Below are 11536 nucleotides of genomic sequence, written 5' to 3' on the forward strand. Positions count from 1 at the left end.
TTCTTCTACTGCAAAGTACAATGTTGTTCTTTGTTGAAGTCGATCTAGACATTGAAAACGTTGTTTTTTTGTTTAAATCTATCGAGACATTGATAAATATGAAGGTAAAAGCCGTTTTAACATAGTTTGAGTGAAGGAATTAATTTTATAGATAAAATCCCAAACCATGCAGAACTCCTCAAAAGGGGCGTATGGCTTAATCACAAGTGTTGCTCTTTCTCATTCAGGGTAGTATGAGGAAGTTTATGCTTGAAATATATGTAGAAATGGGTACATATGAAGGACAAAGCAGTGTTAACTTAGTTTGCGTGAAGAAATTCATTTTATACATAAAATCCGAAATCGTGCAGAACTCATGAAAATAAGCTTATTCTCGGATTCCTAAAACTTTTGATTTGCACTTTCTTTTACTGCAAAGTACAACGTTGTTTTTTGTTGAAATCTATCTAGACATTGATAAATACCAGCCGAAACTCTGCTGCCGCTTTTGATAATTTATGGTTGGGCATTCTTACCTTTTCTTACCCGCTTTTTACAAATTATGATCTTACATTCACACCTACTTGCAGTCGAACACCTTCTCATCCACTTATGATCATGTGCGGTTGGGCTTTCGCACCTTTTCTTACCCATATTTCAGTAATTATGGGTGGACATTCAGACCTTCTTGCACCCGAAAACCTCCGCTCCTCTTTTGATCATACATTGTCGGGCATTCACACCTTGTCTTACCCGCTTTTTACAAACTTTAGTCGGACATTCAAACCTTCTTGCAGCTGAACCACCTCCGCTCTCTGTTTTGATCATATATGGTCTGGCAATAGTACCTTTTCTTACCCGTTTGTGAGTAATTATGGCTGGACATTCTTGCAGCTGAAGACCTCCTCTCCCGCTAATGATCATGTAAGGTTTGATATTCGAAAATTTTCTTTCATGTTTTAAAACAATTATTAATGGACATTCACACCTACTTGCAGCCGAACACCACCTCTCCCGCTTTTGATGATGTATGGACCGGCATTCTTACCTTTTCTAACACATTTTTCAACAATTATGGTTGGAGAATCGCATTTGATGGTGTATAGTCGGGATTTCTCACCCTTTCTCATCAGCTTTTTGCAAATTATTCTCTGACATTCACACCTACTTGCAGTCGAACAGCTCTGCTCCCGCTTTTGATTATGTTTGGTTAGATATTCGAACCTTTTCTTAACTGCTTTTTTACAAACTTTGGTGGGACGTTCACACCTTCTTGCAGCGGAACACCTACGCTTCCGGTTTTGATAGTGTATATTCGGGCATACGAACCTTTTCTTACCCGCTTTTTACAAACCATGGTCGGACTTTCACACCTTCTCTTAGCTGAACAACTCCGCTCCCTCTTTTGATTGTGTACAGTCGGGTATTTTAACCTTTTCTTACCCGTTTTTTACCAACTATGATCGGACATTCACACCGTCTTACAGCGGAACACCTCCGCTCCCTCTTTTGATGGTGTATGTTCGGGCATTCGAACCTTTTCTTACCCGCTTTTTACAAACCAGGGTCGGAGTTTCACACCTTTTAGTAGCCGAACAACTCCGCTCCCGCTATTGATTGTGTACAGTCGGGTATTTTAACCTTTTCTTACCCGCTTTTTAGCAACTATGGTCTGACATTCACACCTTCTTACACCGGAACACCTCCGCTCCCTCTTTTGATGGTGTATGTTCCGGCATTCGAACCTTTTCTTACCCGCTTTTTACAAACTATGGTGGGACATTCAAACCTTCTTGTATCCGAAAACCTCCGCTCTCTCTTTTGATCATACATTGTCGGACATTCGCACCTTTTCTTATCCGCTTTTTACAAACCATGGTCGGACTTTCACACCTTCTTGTAGCCGAACACATCCGCTCCCGCTATTGATTGTGTACAGTCGGGTATTTTAACCTTTTCTTACCCGCTTTTTACCAACTATAGTCGGACATTCACACCTTCGTACAGCGGAACACCTCCGCTCCCTCTTTTGATGGTGTATGTTCGGGTATTCAAACCTTTTCTTACCCGCTTTTTCCAAACTATGGTCGGCTATTCACAGCTTCCTCTCCACCATACTTGTATGGTTGGATATTCACACTCACTTGCATCCAAAGACCTCTGCCCCAAATTTTGTTGATATTTAGTCGGACATTCGCACCTTACCCGCTTTTGGCAAACTATGGCCTTCTTGCAGCCAAACACCTCTGATCTCGCTTTTGATGATGTAAGGTTGGGCATTCAGACCTTGCTTCACCTGCTTTTCACCAAATATAGTCGGACATTCACACCTTCTTGCAGCCGAACACTTCCGCTCCACCTTTTAGTGTTCTATCACACCTTTTTTTCACCGCATTTTATACATTATGGTCGGAAATTTTCAACCACTCTCATCCGAAGACCTCTCCTCCCGCTTTCTTTAATATATTTGAACTTTAGTCGGACATTCAAACCTTCTTGCAGCTGAACCACCTCCGCTCCATGTTTTGATCATATATGGTCTGGCAATACTACCTTTTCTTATCCGTTTGTGAGTAATTATGGCTGGACATTCACACCTACTTGCAGCCGAACACAACCTCTCTCGCTTTTGATGATGTATGGACCGGCATTTTTACCTTTTCTAACACATTTTTCAGCAATTATGGTCGGACATTCACACCTACTCACAGCCGAACAACTCCGCTCCCGCATTTGATGATGTATGGTTGGATATTCGAACCTTTTCTTAACTGCTTTTTACATATTTTGGTTGGACGTTCACACCTTCTTGTAGCCGAACACTTCCACTCCTGCTTTTGATGATTCGAACAACTCCGCTCCCGCATTTGAATGTGTATAGTCGGGCATTCTCACCCTTTCTCATCAGCTTTTTGCAAATTATGATCTGACATTCACACCTACTTGCAGTCGAACAGCTCTGCTCCCGCTTTTGATTATGTTTGGTTGGATATTCGAACCTTTTCTTAACTGCTTTTTACAAACTTTGGTTGGACGTTCACACCTTCTTGTAGCCGAACACATGCACTCCTGCTTTTGATGATGTATGGTTGGGCATTCGCACCTTTTTTTTACCCATTTTTCAGGTATTATGGGTGGACATTCACACCTTCTTGCAGCTGAACACCTCCTCTCCCACTTATGATCATGTGTGGTTTGATTTTCGAAAATTTTCTTTCATGTTTTCTAGCAATTATTGATGGACATTTAGACCTTCTTGCAGCTGAACACCACCTCTCCCGATTTTGATTATGTATGGACCGGCATTTTTACCTTTTCTAACACATTTTTCAGCAATTATGGTTGGAGATTCACAACTACTCACAGCCAAATAACTCCGCTACCGCATTTGATGGTGTATAGTCGGGCATTCTCACCCTTTCTCATCAGCTTTTTGCAAATTATGATCTGACATTCACACCTACTTCCAGTCGAACAGCTCTGCTCCCGCTTTTGATTATGTTTGGTTAGATATTTGAACCTTTTCTTAACTGCTTTTTACAAACTTTGGTCGGACGTTCACAATATCTTGCAGCCGAACACCTCCGCTTCCGCTTTTGATGGTGTATATTCGGGCATACGAACCTTTTCTTACCCGCTTTTTACAAACCAAGGTCGGACTTTCACACCTTCTCTTAGCTGAACAACTCCGCTCCCTCTTTTGATTGTGTACAGTCGGGTAATTTAACCTTTTCTTACCTGCTTTTTACCATCTATGGTCGGACATTCACACCGTCTTACAGCGGAACACCTCCGCTCCCTCTTTTGATGATGTATGGTTAGGCATTCGCACCTTTTCTTACCCATTTTTCAGTAATTATGGGTAGACATTCACACCTTCTTGCAGCTGAACACCTCCTCTCCCGCTTATGATCATGTGCAGTTTGATATTCGAAAATTTTCTTTCATGTTTTCTAGCAATTATTGATGGACATTCAGACCGTCTTGCAGCTGAACACCTCCGCTCCCACTTTTGATGGTGTATAGTCGGGCTTTCGAGCCTTTTCTTCCCCGGTTTTTACAAATTATGGTTGGACATTCAGACCTTCTTGCAGCCGAGAACCTCCACTCCCTCTTTTGATCATACATTGTCGGGCATTCGCACCTTTTCTTACCCACTTTTTACAAACCATGGTCGGACTTTCACACCTTTTAGGAGCCGAACAACTCCGCTCCCGCTATTGATTGTGTACAGTCGGGTATTTTAACCTTTTCTTACCCGCTTTTTAGCAACTATGGTTGGACATTCACACCTTCTTACAGCAGAACACCTCCGCTCCCTGTTTTGATTATGTATGGTTTGACATTCGCACCTTCTCTCACTCGCCTTTTACTATGGTCGGCCATTCACAGCTTCCTCTCCACCATACTTGTATGGTGGGATATTCACACCCACCTGCATCCGAAGACCTCCGCCCCCACTTTTGTTGATATTTAGTCGGTCATTCGCACCTTACCCGCTTTTGGCAAACTATGGCCTTCTTGCAGCCAAACACCTCTGATCTCGCTTTTGATGATGTAAGGTTGGGCATTCAGACCTTGCTTCACCTGCTTTTCACCAAATATAGTCGGACATTAACACCTTCTTGCAGCCGAACACTTCCGCTCCACCTTTTAGTGTTCTATCACACCTTTTTTTCACCGCATTTTATACATTATGGTTGGAAATCTTCAACCACTCTCATCCGAAGACCTCTCCTCCCGCTTTTGTTAATATATTTGAACTTTAGTCGGACATTCAAACCTTCCTGCAGCTTAACCACCTCCGCTCCCTGTTTTGATCATATATGGTCTGGCAATACTACCTTTTCTTACCCGTTTGTGAGTAATTATGGCTGGACATTCACACCTACTTGCAGCCGAACACAACCTCTCTCGCTTTTGATGATGTATGGACCGGCATTCTTACCTTTTCTAAGACATTTTTCAGCAATTATGGTCGGAGATTCACACCTACTCACAGCCGAACAACTCCGCTCCCGCATTTGATGGTGTATAGTCGGGCATTCTCACCCTTTCTCATCAGCTTTTTGCAAATTATGATCTGACATTCACACCTACTTGCAGTCGAACAGATCTGCTCCCGCTTTTGATTATGTATGGTTGGATATTCGAACCTTTTCTTAACTGCTTTTTACAAACTTTGGTCGGACGTTCACACCTTCTTGTAGCCGAACACATGCACTCCTGCTTTTGATGATGTATGGTTGGGCATTCGCACCTTTTTTTTTACCCATTTTTCAGGTATTATGGGTGGACATTCACACCTTCTTGCAGCTGAACACCTCCTCTCCCACTTATGATCATGTGTGGTTTGATTTTCGAAAATGTTCTTTCATGTTTTCTAGCAATTATTGATGGACATTTAGACCTTCTTGCAGCTGAACACCACCTCTCCCGATTTTGATTATGTATGGACCGGCATTTTTACCTTTTCTAACACATTTTTCAGCAATTATGGTTGGAGATTCACACCTACTCACAGCCGAACAACTCCGCTACCGCATTTGATGGTGTATAGTCGGGCATTCTCACCCTTTCTCATCAGCTTTTTGCAAATTATGATCTGACATTCACACCTACTTCCAGTCGAACAGCTCTGCTCCCGCTTTTGATTATGTTTGGTTAGATAATCAAACCTTTTCTTAACTGCTTTTTACAAACTTTGGTCGGACGTTCACAATATCTTGCAGCCGAACACCTCCGCTTCCGCTTTTGATGGTGTATATTCGGGCATACGAACCTTTTCTTACCCGCTTTTTACAAACCAAGGTCGGACTTTCACACCTTCTCTTAGCTGAACAACTCCGCTCCCTCTTTTGATTGTGTACAGTCGGGTAATTTAACCTTTTCTTACCCGCTTTTTACCATCTATGGTCGGACATTCACACCGTCTTACAGCGGAACACCTCCGCTCCCTCTTTTGATGATGTATGGTTAGGCATTCGCACCTTTTCTTACCCATTTTTCAGTAATTATGGGTAGACATTCACACCTTCTTGCAGCTGAACACCTCCTCTCCCGCTTATGATCATGTGCAGTTTGATATTCGAAAATTTTCTTTCATGTTTTCTAGCAATTATTGATGGACATTCAGACCGTCTTGCAGCTGAACACCTCCGCTCCCACTTTTGATGGTGTATAGTCGGGCTTTCGAGCCTTTTCTTCCCCGGTTTTTACAAATTATGGTTGGACATTCAGACCTTCTTGCAGCCGAAAACCTCCACTCCCTCTTTTGATCATACATTGTCGGGCATTCGCACCTTTTCTTACCCGCTTTTTACAAACCATGGTCGGACTTTCACACCTTTTAGTAGCCGAACAACTCCGCTCCTGCTATTGATTGTGTACAGTCGGGTATTTTAACCTTTTCTTACCCGCTTTTTACCAACTATGGTTGGACATTCACACCTTCTTACAGCAGAACACCTCCGCTCCCTGTTTTGATTATGTATGGTTTGACATTCGCACCTTCTCTCACCCGCCTTTTACTATGGTCGGCCATTCACAGCTTCCTCTCCACCATACTTGTATGGTGGGATATTCACACCCACTTGCATCCGAAGACCTCCGCCCCCACTTTTGTTGATATTTAGTCGGTCATTCGCACCTTACCCGCTTTTGGCAAACTATGGCCTTCTTGCAGCCAAACACCTCTGATCTCGCTTTTGATGATGTAAGGTTGGGCATTCAGACCTTGCTTCACCTGCATTTCACCAAATATAGTCGGACATTCACACCTTCTTGCAGCCGAACACTTCCGCTTTTAGTGTTCTATGAGGCATTCACATATTTTTTTTCACCGTATTTTATAGATTATGGTTGGAAATTCTCACCCACTCTCATTCGAAGACCTCTCCTCCCGCTTTTGTTAATATATAGTCGGGCATTCGAACCTTTTCTTACCCGCTTTTTACAAATTATGGTCGAACATTCACTCCTACTTGCAGCTGAATACTTCCGCTCCACCTTTTAGGTATGTATGGTTGGCATTTGCACCTCTTTTTATACTTTATCTCTGAAGATTAAGTTGTTCTTTCTCAAACTACAAATTTTTTTTAATTGTTGAAACTTGATTTGAAGTGGATAAATAAGGAGGACAAACAGTTTTAAGTCAGGCTGATAGAAGGAATTGATTTTATAGCAAAATCTGTATTTCGTCATATGTCGAGAGATGCTTATTTCTGAAGAAGTTCTTTCTCATTCTACAAAGTACAACGTTGTTTATCGTTGAAACTTGATTAGACATGAATATATATGAAGGACAAAGCAGTCTTAACTTGGTTTGAGTTAATGAATTCTTTTTATAGGAGAATCCGAATTCGTGCATTATGGACTGTGGGGACACAAAACCGCTCTCTCTCTTTTTTTTTTTTTATCGTGTGCCAGGGCGTTGTCTCACGTATTAGATTATGCTTAAGATACGAATGGGTTTATCAGTCACATCAGAATCCATACATACTGATCCTCCCGTAATAAAATGGTCGGATCTTATCAAACACACTTTGTTTCTTGTGACAATCAAGTCAGCGAAACAGCGTATACACGTCAAGACACTGAATCAAGTTTGCCACAAGAACTCATAAGTTTGGCAGTATTGCTCTGCCGTCAGCAATCATACACCCATTTTATTTTCGTGAGACATGTGCAAACACCTGTTCATCTACTGTTCTATCACTATGAATTAGTGATCTATTATCAATAAGGATACTTCTACAACTACTATCAAAGTATGTCCGGACTTCTTATGTTGTCAGTTGCTATATATGAATAAGTGGGTAGCTACTGACAAGCATTAAGCATGTCACACAGCCCAAACATATAACATTTCAGGACACACCACACAGTTAACAACCACAGTGAAGTGTCAAAGCCCAAACATGTAATGAAAAAATGAAAGGTATGACCTTTTAGAAGATATACAGCTTTACATGCTAGGGCAAGTACCTTTAGTTGTAGGAGGGGATTTTAACTGTATCTTGAGCAGGAAAGATAGAAAAAGAGCAGGGGTAGATTTTAAAGTGGATAAGACTTCGATTTTACTTCAGGGCATATGCAGGGATTTTAAGCTTACTGACTGTTTTAAAACCATGCATCCCAGAGAGGAGGGCTTCACCTGGTTTAGTCATGATGGCACCAGAGCCTCTCGCATTGATTATTTCTTTACTAGAGATTGCCCACCCACTGATGTTAGATTAACCCCTGTTTTCTTTTCAGACCACCTTATGCTCTCCTGCACCCTTTCACCCCCTTCTGGTGTGACGGTAGGAAGTGGTCTGTGGAAACTCAACTGTTCCCTGTTGGAGGATGAAATCCTAGTCAGTCAGTATAGGGAATGTTATAAAGAGTGGCAGACCCTTCAAGACCTCTACGAAACACATGCACAATGGTGGGAAATGGTGAAGGAAATGACCCAGACTTTTTTTAAACAGCAAGGTAAACGTAAAAAAAGGAAAGAGAATAGCTGTATGATGGGACTACATAAACGCTTACAGCGCTACTTTAAACTAAATCAGTGTGGCATAGACTTTAAAGAAGAAATCAAAGATGTCAAAAAGGAAATGTCAGTTTTAGCAGAAATAAAGAGTAAAGGAATTTTTGTAAGAAGCAGGGAGCAGGAAATTGAGGAAGGTGAAAAAGAAAGAAAGTTATAAATAAAAAGGAGTGTATTCAAAATCTAAAAAGAGAAGATGGGTTTTTAACAAAATCCACACAAGAGATGATTGAAACTGTACATACCTTTTATAGTAACATGTACAAAGAGAAACCAGTGCACTTGGAAACATCGGCAGAAATCTTAAAATTCGTTGACAAAACCGTAAAAGAGAATGCACACTTGACACAGAATTTTACTGCTTTAGAGTTAAAAAAATGCCTAACAGGTTTTAAGAGAAGTCGAGCTCCGGGTTTAGACGGGCTTCCTGCAGAATTCTATCTGACCTATTGGGACCTTTTATCATCAGACATTTTAGATGTTTTTAAAGATTTTGAAAAACTCGACCGACTGCCTGACAGTTTTAGAGTGGGAATAGTGACTCTACTTTATAAAAAAAATGATAAGACTGACCTAAAGAATTGGAGGCCCATCACACTTTTAAACTTTGACTGTAAACATTTTAGCAAGGTTTTAGCGACACGGATGTCCTCTGTTTTAGAGGAGGTAATTCACCCAGACCAAGCTTGTGCCATCTCAGGGAGACAACTCACCGACAGCCTCGTACTGATTCGAGACATCATTGATTACGCTAGAGACAGAAACACCCGGCTTGTCATCTTAAATTTAGACTTTGAAAAAGCATTTGATCGGGTCTCGCATCAATATCTCTTTCAGGTGTTGCAGCCATCGAAAAGGGCCCGATTGTTCCTACTTGGTGAGCTTTGCTTGGTTGAGACGCTTGCCCCCCCCCCCCGCTCCTCGGCTGACCAAGTAGAAACAATCTATTCGATGGCTGCCTTGTCTTTTACTCTGTGCAAAAGACAAGGCAGCCACAAACACCACGGGAACACCGTATTGAGGCTTTGTTCTGACCACTCATTCGGTGTCGCGTTTCTTTCAAGCAATTCTCCCGGTTAGCCCGCACTCGGCTCGCTCCCAGAGCCGTGTTAAAGTCCACTTCGCATTCACTCTCTTTTCTCAGCAGATTAAAAGAAAGTTTCATCTTGGGCTCCCTGAAACTTTCATCCTACACCGCTGTTTGCTTTTTCACAAGAGCAGAGGAGAGCGCACCGTTCCCAGCGGCACTGCAGTACCGGGTCGAGGCTTGGAGTGAACGGAGCAAGCTTCTTTTTCAACTCCTATTCTTAAAAATCCATTTAATATGTTGTCCTCGTATAGAGGACATATTAAACTGATAAGAACAGATACTACACTTGATCTTAGCCAAAAGGCCGAGAAGCGATAACTGTCCACTGTTTCAGGTCCGAGGGCCCTTGCTGGCACAATGCGCACTTGTAGCAGTGTTCTTTTTATGGCCATAGGTGGCCAGAGTGTCACGTTGCACCTCCGCCCACCCGCTGCACTGAGCACTCTTCAGCCCTTTTAAATGGTATAACTTTGCACTCCCGCATGCTCCAGCAAGCACCATTCAAGCAACAACTTTGCACTCCAGCTTCGAACATCGGCACAGTCGCAACAAGTAAGGCGACTCTACTCAGAGAAGTCACTCTGCAAAGTAGCAAGATTTCTTTTGCACAGACAGAAAGGGCTTCACCCGCAAAGGTAAAGCCTGCCAATAATAGAAACAACTCATTAGTGCTGCTCTCCACGGAAGTCTTTAGTAAAAGGCGAAAGACTTGTATGTTATGAAGAGAAACCAGAGTACGATTATCCGTCACTGCGGGAGCAGGGCATCAGGCGTGGTGAGCTTTGCTTGGTTGAGACGCTTGGTTGAGTCGATGGCTGCCTTGTCTTTTACTCTATGCAAAAGACAAGGCAGCAACAAAAACACCACGAGAATCCCGTATTGAGGCTTTGTTCTGACCGCTCATTCAGTGTCGCGTTTCTTTCAAGCAATTCTCCCGGTTAGCCCACACTCGGCTCGCTCCCATAGCCGTGTTAAAGTCTACTTCGCATTCACTCTCTTTTCTCTCTTGGGATTGGGATTGGGATTTTATCTATAAAATGAATTCCTTCACTCAAACTATGTTAAAACTGCTTTGTCGTTCATATTTACCATGTCTAGAAAGATTTATACAAAAAAAACAACGTTGTACTTTGCAGTAAAAGAAAGAGCAAATCTAAAGTTTCAGGAATCCGAGAATAAGCTTACTTTCATGAGTGCTTCACGATTTCGGATTTTGCTATAAAATGAATTCCTTCACTCAAACTAAATTAAAACTGCTAAACCGCTAATCTGTTACATGTAAGGCAGATGTCAAATTCACCGAAATAGGATCTAAGGGTATTCGGCCAATCGAGCTGTAGCAGCTTCGGTAAAAGAGTATAAGTTGAAGAGTTTGTGAATAAAGGTGTGCGCACACATAGTGAACTGTAGGAAAATAGGCAGGGAGCAATGCCGGCTGGGGTATATGTTCTTGTATGTTGTCTGACTGTTTGATTTGAATGTGTTGTGTAAGTGTCCTGTTGAATGTTTGGGCTTTGACACTTCACTGTGGTTGTTAACTGTGTGGTGTGTCCTGAAATGTTATATGTTTGGGCTGTGTGACATGCTTAATGCTTGTCAGTAGCTACCCACTTATTCATATATAGCAACTGACAACATAAGAAGTCTGGACATACTTTGATAGTAGTTGTAGAAGTATCCTTATTGATAATAGATAAACTAATTCATAGTGATAGAACAGTAGATGAACAGGTGCCTGCACGTCTCACGAAAATAAAATGGGTGTATGATTGCTGACGGCAGAGCAATACTGCCAAACTTATGAGTGCTTGTGGCAAACTTGATTCAGTGTCTTGACGTGTATACGCTGTTTCGCTGACTTGATTGTCACAAGAAACAAAGTGTGTTTGATAAGATCCGACCATTTTATTACGGGAGGATCAGTATGTATGGAT

At 42.0% G+C, this 11536-nt stretch overlaps 2 non-coding genes across 2 annotated transcripts; both read right to left on the minus strand.

Annotated features, from left to right (window-relative positions):
* Positions 1–9734: 9734 nt before the first annotated feature.
* Positions 9735–9918, minus strand: LOC140274350 (U2 spliceosomal RNA). Its single transcript, XR_011908312.1, has one exon. It is a non-coding gene; the product is annotated as a U2 spliceosomal RNA (small nuclear RNA).
* A 308-nt stretch (positions 9919–10226) lies between these two features.
* On the minus strand, positions 10227–10340 carry LOC140274134 (U5 spliceosomal RNA). The gene has a single exon (XR_011908114.1). It is a non-coding gene; the product is annotated as a U5 spliceosomal RNA (small nuclear RNA).
* Positions 10341–11536: the final 1196 nt, after the last annotated feature.

Source organism: Leuresthes tenuis, unplaced genomic scaffold, assembly GCF_036924035.1.
Source record: "Leuresthes tenuis unplaced genomic scaffold, fLeuTen1.0.hap1 SCAF_17, whole genome shotgun sequence".
Taxonomy (NCBI): domain Eukaryota; kingdom Metazoa; phylum Chordata; class Actinopteri; order Atheriniformes; family Atherinopsidae; genus Leuresthes; species Leuresthes tenuis.